The following is a 9716-nucleotide window of genomic DNA, read 5'->3' on the forward strand; positions in this document are numbered from 1 at the left end:
CGCATAGGAGGGGAAGGTATTTTGTCAGGGCAGTCGCTCATGGAATGGGTTGCCTGGGGAGGTTGTTGTATCCCCATCCGTGGAATGGTTCAAAACATGACTGGATCCCTCCTTGAGCAGCCCGGTCCGATCCCATTGGTGACTGTGGCCTAAGCAGGAGGTCAGACTTAGAGACCTTGGACTGTCTCTTCTGACCCAGATTCCTCTACAGTCCTGCAGCAGTTCTGGCTTCTTACAGTCCATGAGACCTGTTGGTTCCACAGTCTGCAGAGAAGCTCCTTTGCCCAGCAGGCAGTCCTGGAATGGCCAGACATCCATGGCAGAGATTCCCAGAGCTGCCACGTGCCCCAGCTGTCCCTGAGCCTCAGCTTTGGCCTCGGCACTGAAACGCTGCCAGGACCTGTCCCTGCTGTGCAGGTCCGTGGGGCTGCAGGACACGGTGTCACCCGGCACACACGGCCACTGGGTCCTGCCAGCTCCTGCAGCCTGTGCTTCCTGATTGCCGGGGATTTTAGGGGCCACCTGTCTCCAGGGCTGGGCAGGGAAACAGAGATTTCCTGTGCCTGGGAGCAACACAGGGCCTTGCCAAGGCAAGCAAATCGCCTGGGCTTCAGGTGCCCGTGTGCAATTCCATGTCCAGGGTGTCTCCCCCAGCAGCAGGTTCCTGTCCCCAGTTCCCGATCTCCCTGAGCGGAGCGGGCGGGGCGGGGCCGCGGGGACCGGCGGGCTGGGATTGGGCGGCGGCGCTCGAGCGCTGATTGGGCAGCGCTGCCGGCCCGCGGTATAAAGGGCCGGCGGGGTGGGTGGGGCCGGTTGTGTGTGTGAGGGCTGAGGGCGCGGCCCCGCTGCTGCCCGGGCTGCGGAGGGGAGAGCGCCTTGGCCGCTGGGTTTGTGGGCCGGGGGAGCCGGGGGGCGTTTAGGGGCGCGTTGTGCTGGGCAGCGGGGGCCGGGTAAACCCCTTCCCTGCCGGGTGAGCCTGGGGGAGCCGTGGCAGGACTGCGGGGCTGGTGCTCTCTGGGTGGATCGAGTTTTGCTTTGGAATTCCAAAGCCTTTCCCTGTGCAGGGTTCCGAGGCAAAGACTGCTTTAGCTTGGGGTGTTTTTGGTGCTGCGTTAATGCTTTTTGCTCGTTCTGTGTCAATTTGCAGCCTGGCTCGTGGTTTCCCCTGGTGCTGGGGAGTGGAGGCGAGTTGTGCTTCCTGCCGGGAGAGAGAAGGGCCTTGGGAAGCTGCTCCATGAGCCACAGCTGTGCCGAGCCCGGGAGTCTGTCCAGGTAAGAGCAGGGCTTATACTGCCCGTGAGGAGCTGGGTTCTGCTGCTGAAACATGGCCATGCCTTGAAATGCAAGGACAGGCAGAAGCCGGGAGGGACCCTGAGCACATTTGAAAAGCCCTTGACTGTGGGCGAAGTGTCCAGGAGAAATGATTCCTTTTTTTGCAGGGAGGCAGTTTGTGAGGACAGGGGGGTTGCTGTGCTCTCTAGCCAAACTACTGCCCTTGGGATGTGCAGGGTGAGGAAATGTTGGCCACGTGTGGGCTGGAGCAAAGGTGTGTGGGTGGCTGTGTGTGACACCCGTGTGTGTGCTGGAAGGGGGTTCTGGTGCCACTGGAGCTGCCAGGGAGCCAAAAGGGGCCCAGTTGTCTGAACAAGGTGAAAGCTCTGTTGGCCTCTGTTGACACCTGCACCAAAGGAGATGCAAATTTTCCCCCTCTTGGTTGCAGGCTTCACAAAGGTCCCAGGAAAGGAAGTTTTAGATTCCAACACCCCTTTCTGCTAAAGGTTTCCTTGCTCTCTCAGCAGGATGTGGAGTGCCACCATGTCCCCGAGGTCACCCTTTCTGCTGTTGGGAGAGCATGAGGTGGATGGAGAGGATCCCCAGGCATCTGCAGGCAAAAGGGACTGGCACAACTGCGATTTTTCTCCAGCTCTCCTAAGGTGGACTTTCAGGGTACCATGGGTAATGTGCCAGCTCTCCTGCTGGAGTTTTTGTCTTCTGCTATATTTGAACATCAAGAGTAAAACTACAGTCAGGTGTGTTCTGGAGTATGTTACACTTGTGCAAAGCTCCTTGCCTCTGTTTATTTTCTGTTCTGGAAAGCACAGTCTGGGGTTCCTGGGCACTTCCTCTTAAATGATTCCATGAAAATAATTTTGTACTGAAAGGAGAAAGGAGCTGTCTGTTTGAGACCAGATGTCACTGATAAAAGCTTGATGTTTTTTCACTCAGTAAGCTTTTAAAATATCTCATAGTGTGTAGGAATGCCTGGCTTCTAAACCTCACCAATTGAGTCTTAGAAGTTTCTTTGAAGAGCTGTTTTCAGGCAGCAGAATTGGCCCTGCAGGAGGGACTCTGTGCCTGCTCTCCCGTGGCTCCAAGGGATCTCTGGTCCTTCACGCCGGCACCGAGATTTTCTCGGGAAGGGCCTCAGATCCCCGGACCAGTCTGGGACACAGGCAAGATCCCCCTGCCTTTAGAAATGAGGCCTTCTTGTGGCTTCCTCCCCGTACCCATTGGTGGGTTCCAAAGAAGGACTCTTGAAATGCCTTTTGGGCTGTCCATTGAAGCCTTGGGACCAAATTGGCCCCCTGGAGGGACAGTGCTGTGGGTGCCCCCCGGGTTGGGGCACCCCGAGGACTCCAGCGCGCACCGAAAGGATTCTTCGGGGAGATCCTCGGGGTGCCCGGCCCTGGGGAGCTCAAAGCAAGGTCCCTGCCATGGATTCAGGCATTGCTGAGAGTATCCCAGGGGTCCCTGTCCCTGCTAGACATGGAGCTCTCTAATGGGCTGCAATTGGGTTCTAAAAGTGGTGCTCCAAGTGCCAAAGAAGTGTGGGATTGGGATGAAGAAATGAGCAGTGAGGGTCCAATTGGCTGTTTTCTCTGGAATGTGACTGTGAGAGCTGCAGGAGTGCCAGGTGTGTGTTCCAGTCCCCAGCATTTGGTTTGCACATGTCCTGGTCAGACACAGGTCCAACTTCCTCAGACCTTAAGACAGTAGAAGGAGAATTAAGGACTGGCAGTGTTAAAGTGATTGGTGTGTCAGGGATTAAACTGGGAAAACATTGCGTAATTCCTCAGTTTCTCTATTTGTCAAACTTGCCCAAAGTTCTGCTAGGAAGAGATGGATTGGGCAAGTTGAGGCAGAAATGAAATTGAAAACTGGGGCTATTGAAACTATAATTACTGAAACTAAATGTGTCCAAGCAGCAGTTCTTGTTGTGCAGGGAATAACTCCTGTCAGCAGCAAGGTCCTGACTGAAGTGGCAGCTGCAGTTGTTCCTGTGGTGTGGACCAGTGGAACTGCAGGAGAGGGGAAGAGGACAGAACTTGTAGGTATTACCTATAATCTGGGATCTCTCCTGGTAAGGCCAAGCCAGTATCCTTTAAAATCAGAATGGCAGCTTGGATTGGTTGCAGGAACAGCTAAATTTGCTCATCCTGGTTTGCTTGCAGGATGTCCCTGCAAGAACCTGCCAAGAAAACCAATGGCCAAGGGGATTGATTAGTGCAGGACCTGAAAGAACCCCTCTAAGTGACAACCTGGTGTGGTTTCCAGTATGAGATTGCAAAGATGGCCTTTGCTGCATCTCCTTGAGCAAGGAAAGCCAAGAAACCTTTGCTTTTGCAGGAGAAAATCTGGACGGCCGCAAGGAAGAAAAGAAGCCACATGACTCCTCCCTGAGCCCCAGACAGCCCATGAACTGCCTTCCTGGGAATGGTGGGACGGGCTGGACTCTGGATTGCTCCCTCTGCATGTGTGGTAAGACTGTTATGCCAGCTTTTAAGAACAGCCTGTAAGAATTTGCTACCTTGGCTAGATGGTGCAAGGGCAGCCTTTAAGCAGCTGAAGCCTTCCCTGAGGAGAGCTCTGGGTGTGCCAGATGTGTCAGAACTGTTGGAAGCATCTTTGGTGGGGAGGGCAAAGAAAGGCCAAGGTGTGCAGTGACCCCCCTGAGAAGGGACTTTGAGTTAATGCCATCCCTGCAAGTGAACTTTGTGGGCTGTTCCCCCTGCAGGGCAGGTGATAGTCCCAGCTACATGATGGGAAAAATAGTTAAAAGAGAACCACAGAAGCTGGGAATCCTCCTGGAGGCTCTTGGCAAACAGAGTTTGCTGAGTTCCCCCTGACAGAAGGACAGTGATGGCTTTTGAGTGCTGGTAGATCCTTTGAATAGACAGCCTTGAGTGTGTCCTTGTTACCCCAGTAGGCCTTGTCCAACTCCCCATATTCCAGGAGATAGACATATTGAAGTTTGAAATGCTCTTCCTAATCCTTTGTTGGCTTGAGGCTCTCCCCTCAGGAACTGCAGGAACTCCTGGTGCCGCCTGGGCCGATGGATTGGACGCCCCAGCCCCTCCGTTCCTGCCCAGCCCCTGGGGCCGTGTCGAGTGGTGGCACTGCCAGCCCTGCAGGTGAAGTGGGAAGGGCCTTTCCAGGTCTTGTGGGTCACATCTATAGCAGCCGAAGTTGCAGAAAAAGGACCTGGGGTTTATTATTCCTGGGTTAGGAAAGCTCCTTTTGGTTGGTGAGCAGAACAAAGTGGATCCTTCAGAGTTCCCATCCGTGTTTGTGTCTCAGCCTGTGTTATGATTCAGGGCTGTAGCTGTTGTTGTCACTGAGGAGTCAAACTCTGCTTTAAATCATGAGACACTGGCCTAATGGCCAAGTGTCAGGAAAAAAGTGGGAATGATACCTGAGTGTTGAGATGTAACAAGAGCTAATCCTTTTTTCAGTGGGATGTAGCCTGGAAACTGCACAGAGCTGAGCCAAGGGATTTAAAGGGACTAACCAAGGGAGGTGAAGAAAGAAGGAAGAAGGGAAGTGAAGCAGCAGCCAAGCAGCACCACGTTTCTGTGTCAGCAGGTGAGTTGTCTTGAGGTTCCTAAGGCAGGCACTGAGGACTTTGAGGGCTCCAGACAGAGCAGACCTGCGAAGGCCCTCGGTGAAGCCCCTTGGAAACCTTCTAAGGGTAGGTGTGTATGGTAGTAAGTGTTGGAAAATGTCCTGAACGTGGAACAGGAATGCAGGGAAGGAAAATGAACCCTCCTGTAATGCTGCCATATCAGCTGCAGTGGAGATAGCTGTGTGTGCCCTTTGGGAGCTGATTGCCAGGACACCTGGCGGGCTGGAATGATTCAAGAGCATAGGAATAAAAGGTTGCCTGGCTTCTAAAACTCATCAGTTGAGTCTCAGAGGTTCTTGTAAGAAATTTTAGGTAACACCTGAACACTTGTGTGTACTGCTGAGTTCAGTTGGAAGGAGATTGTCCAGGGAAGAGCAATCGTGCTCAGTGCAAGGAGTTGCCCTTGATGAACTTCCTGTCTGAGCTGATGGCCTTGGCAGGAGAAGTGCTCAGCAAGGAGGCTCTTTGCTCCTAGGCAGGAAGAAAGGCCAGTGCCCTTCCTCCCCAAGGCCCAGCCCAGCAGGGCTGGCAGGAGCTGCTGGTGTGGCTGCTCTTTGGGTTCTCAGCTGTGGCTGTGGGGTGGTGACCTCGTGTTCCTCCCTGTGCTCCAGGGCAGCCAAAAGCCCCAGCCCAGCCCCTGGGCCTTTCTGGGAGCCTGAGCTATTGTAGTACTGGGGATGGGGGTTTGGGTTTTTGTTTCCCTAAAAGTAGAACCATTGGGGGGGGATCTCTTATCTCACAGTTGTTGTTGTTTTGATATCTGAATTAATTACAACTTGAGAAGAAAACCTTGTGTAACTTAGCAACTGACTTGCACTGGTTCCACTGAAAGTGCCAAGGAGTTGTAGTGTCCACTGGATTGTTTGTATTGAAGCAGTTTGGTGTTTACAGAGGGATAATAACTCCTGTCAGCAGCAAGGTCCTGACTGAAGTGGCAGCTGCAGTTGTTCCTGTGGTGTGGGCCAGTGGAATTCCAAGAAAATGGACAAGGACAGAACCTGTAAGAATTACCCCTAAGCCAGAGTCTCTCCTGGTAAGGCAAACCAAGTATCCTTTAAAATTAGGAAGCCAAGCTGGATTGGTTCTAGTAAGAGCTGAATTTGCTGCTGATGGTTTGATAGCAGAATGTGAATGCAAGGAGCTGTAAAGAAAGGAAATGGGCAAGATGATTGATTGCTGGGAGCAGGGGCTGGCAGACAGTGGCACTGGCTGTTTGGTTGTGGTTGGGAATGAGCAGCTTGACCTGCCCAGGGTTGTCTGTGCTGGGGGTGGGTTTGGGTCCTGTGTGGCCACAGGTCTGTGCAGCAGCTGGAGCCTGGGCAGGTTTGGGGGCTGTGGTGTGCCAGGCTGTGGAGTGTGTTGTCCCTGTTTCCTTGGAGTGTCCCAGTGTCCCTGCTTGGCTGTTTGTTGCCCTGCAGGCAGAAGAGCCCAGGCCTGAGATGGCTGAGTGTTGGTGTGACCCAGAGTGGGTGTCCCTGCCCTGGGGACAGTCCCCAGAGCTGCCTTTGGCATCCCCTGCTGAAGGGTGGGAGCTGCCCAGAGCCAGCAGCATCCAGCTGGAGGATCCAGGAGGATGCAGCTGTGTTTTCCTGGGAGGTAAGAGGTGGGGGTGCAGGAGCTGGCAGGAGTGTTTTGCAGGCAGAGGGAGGGCAGGAGCAGGAGACTTGCAGGTGCAGCAGCTGTGTCAGTGCTGGATGGAGTCGGGGCTGGGAAAGGGCCCTGAGTGTCAGGGCAGGGGAGAGCCCCGGGTGGCCCTGGGAGCCCTGGGGCTGTGAACAAGTGCAGTGGGCAAAGGAATGGGCACTGGAGAGCTGGGCAAACAGCTGGAGGAGTTGCAAGGAGAACCAGGAGTCTGGGATCCAGGAGCAGCAGCTCCCTGTGTGTGTGTGTAGAACCAGGTGTACTGCAGCACCGAGTGAGGTGGGAAATGAACCTCAGGAGGCTGGGAACGAGTCCCACAAACTGGTTAAAGTGGGATGGACACTTCCCAAGTGTCTGAAAAGCTTTTCTTCAGTGTTGCTTTCTCAATTGAAAACTGGAGTGATTGTTGAGGTGTTGGCAGTTGTTTTCCTGTGGTTTTGGTGAGGTGTTGACTCAGTACCTTTCTTGGAGCTGCTGTTGGCTGAAGAGGTGCCCCCAATTCACCTGTAAGGTCCTGTTTTTCTTGCCTGCTTCTCCCAGCTTGTCCAGGAGATGGAATTCCAGTGCTACAGTCTAGGTGGGTCATGGTGCTTCCAAAAGGAGCCTTTGTGCCTTCAGGACAAGTTTTGGTGCCACTGGAGCTGCTGGGAGAAGCATAAGGTTGTCAGTGAGAGGCCTGGAATGATGTTGCTGTGGCACAGAAGAAATGAGCAGTGATGGTACAATTGGCTGTTTTCTCTTGAATATAATGGTAAGAGCTGCAGGAGTGCAAGGTGTGTGTTCCAGTCCCCAGCATTTGGTTTGCACATGTCCTGGTCAGACACAAGAGAAGGAGAATTAAGAACTGGCAGTGTTAAGGTGACTGGTGTGACAGGGGTTAAACTGGGAAAACATTGGGGAATTCCTCAGTTTCCCTATTTGCCAAACTCACCCAAACCAGGGCTAGGAAGAGATTGAGTGGAAAAGTTGAGGCAGAAATGAAATTAAAAACTGGGGATGTTGAAACTGTAATTGCTGGAACTAAATGTGTCAAAGCAGCAGCTCTTGCTGTGCAGGGAATAACTCCTGTCAGCAGCAAGGTCCCGACTGAAGTGGCAGCTGCAGTTGTTCCTGTGGTGTGGGCCAGTGGAGTTCCAGGAGAGTGGAAGAGGGCAGAACCTGTAGGTATTACCCCTGATGTGGGATCCATATGGGTAAGGCAAAGGCAGTATCCTTTAAAATCAGAATTCCAGCTTGGATTGGTTGCAGTAACAGCTAAATTGGCTCATCCTGGTTTGCTTGTAGGACGTGAATGCAAGAACCTGCCAAGGAACCAATGGCCAAGATGATTGATGAGTGCAGGACCTGAGAGAACCACCTTGAATGACAACCTTAGGTTTAAAAGATGGCCGTTGCCTTTGAAGGAGAAAATCTGGAAAGCAGGAAGGAAGAAAAGAAGCCACCTGACTCCTCCCTGAGCCCCAGACAGCCCCTGAACTGCCTTCCTGGGAATGGTAGGACGGGGTGGACTCTGGATTGCTCCCTCTGGATGTGTGGTAAGACTGTTATGCCAACTTTTCCAACAGCCTGTAAGCATTTGCTGCCTTGGCTAGATGGTGCAAGGGCAGCCTTTAAGCAGCTAAAGCATTCCCTGAGGAGAGCTCTGGGTCTGCCAGATGTGTCAGAAGTGTTGGAAGCATCTTTGCTTGGGAGGGCAAACCAAGGCCAAGGTGTGCAGTGACCCCCCTGAGAAGGGACTTTGAGTTAATGGCATCCCTGCAAGTGAACTTTGTGGGCTGTTCCCCCTGTAGGGCAGGTGATAGTCCCAGCTAGAGTGATGGGAAAAATGGTTAAAAGGGAGCCCTAAAAGCTGGAAATCCTCCTGGAGGCTCTTGGCAAAGAGAGTTTGCTGAGTTGTCCCTGCAAGAAGGATAGTGACAGCTTTTGAGTGCTGGTAGATGCTTTTAATAGATAGCCTTGAGGGTGTCCTTGTTGCACCAGTAGGCCTTGTCAAAGTCCCCATATTCCAGGAGATATACCTATTGAAGTTTAAAATGATCTCCATAATCCTTTGTTGGCTTGAGGCTCTCCCCTGAGGAACTCCAGGAACTCCTGGTGCCGCCTGGGCTGATGGATTGGACGCCCCAGCCCCTCCGTTCCTGCCCAGCCCCTGGGTCCGTGTCGAGTGGTGGCACTGCCAGCCCCTGCAGGTGAAGTGGGAAGGGCCTTTCCAGGTCCTGTGGGTCTCATTTATAGTAGCCAAAGTTGCAGAAAAAGGATGTTGAGTCTCTTCTTCTTGAGTTCAGTAAGCTCCTTTTGGTTGGTGAGCAGAACAAAGTGGATCCTTCAGAGTTCCCATCCGTGTTTGTGTCTCAGCCTGTGTTATGATTCAGGGCTGTAGCTGTTGTTGTCACTGAGGAGTCAAACTCTGCTTTAAATAATGAGACACTGGCCTAGTGGCTGAATGTAAAGAAAAAACTGGGAATGATACCTGAGTGTTGAGATATCACAAGAGCTAATCCTTTTTTCAGTGGGATGTAGCCTGGAAACTGCACAGAGCTGAGCCAAGGGATTTAAAGGGACCAACCAAGGGAGGTGAAGAAAGAAGGAAGAAGGGAAGTGAGGCAGCAGCCAAGCAGCACCAAGTGCCTGTGTCAGCAGGTGAGTTGTCTTGAAATTGCTAAGGCAGGCACTGAGGACTTTGAGGGCTCCAGACAGAGCAGACCTGGGAAGGCCCTCGGTGAAGCCCCTTGGAAACCTTCTAAGGGTAGGTGTGTATGGTAATGAGTGTTGGAAAATGCCCTGAATGCTGAACAGGAATGTAGAGAACAAAAATGAATCCTCCTGTAATGCTGCCATATCAGCTGCAGTGGAGATAGCTGTGTGTGCCCTTTGGGAGCTGATTGCCAGGGCACTCGGTGGGCTGGGATCATGGCAGGGTGTTGTAAGCAAGGAATGCCTGGCTTCTAAACCTCTCCAACTGAATCTTAGAGGCTTCTTGGAAGAGCTGAGTTCAGGCAGCAGAATTGGTCCTGCAGGAGGGACTCTGTGCCTGCTCTCCCGTGGCTCCAAGGGATCTCTGGGCCTTCACGCCGGCACCGAGATTTTCTCGGGAAGGGCATCAGATCCCCGGACCAGTCTGGGACACAGGCAAGATCCCCCTGCATTTAGAAATGAGGCCTTCTTGTGGCTT

The 9716-nt window shown here is 53.0% G+C and overlaps 1 long non-coding RNA gene across 4 annotated transcripts; it reads left to right on the top strand.

Moving 5' to 3' along the window:
- The first annotated feature begins 1103 nt into the window (after window positions 1-1103).
- On the top strand, window positions 1104-8011 carry LOC120324385. 4 transcript variants are annotated; one of them, XR_005565670.1, is made up of 3 exons: window positions 1104-1272; window positions 1797-2030; window positions 7829-8011. It is a non-coding gene; the product is annotated as an uncharacterized LOC120324385 (long non-coding RNA). The 4 variants fall into 4 exon arrangements; XR_005565669.1 differs by lacking the exon at window positions 7829-8011 and adding an exon at window positions 3224-3243; XR_005565671.1 differs by having other exon boundaries at window positions 1107-1272; window positions 1797-1956.
- The last annotated feature ends 1705 nt before the right edge of the window (window positions 8012-9716 follow it).

The sequence above is a fragment of the Pipra filicauda genome, unplaced genomic scaffold (assembly GCF_003945595.2).
Source record: "Pipra filicauda isolate LSUMZ 115617 unplaced genomic scaffold, ASM394559v2 scaffold1201_size41663_pilon, whole genome shotgun sequence".
NCBI classification, from domain to species: domain Eukaryota; kingdom Metazoa; phylum Chordata; class Aves; order Passeriformes; family Pipridae; genus Pipra; species Pipra filicauda.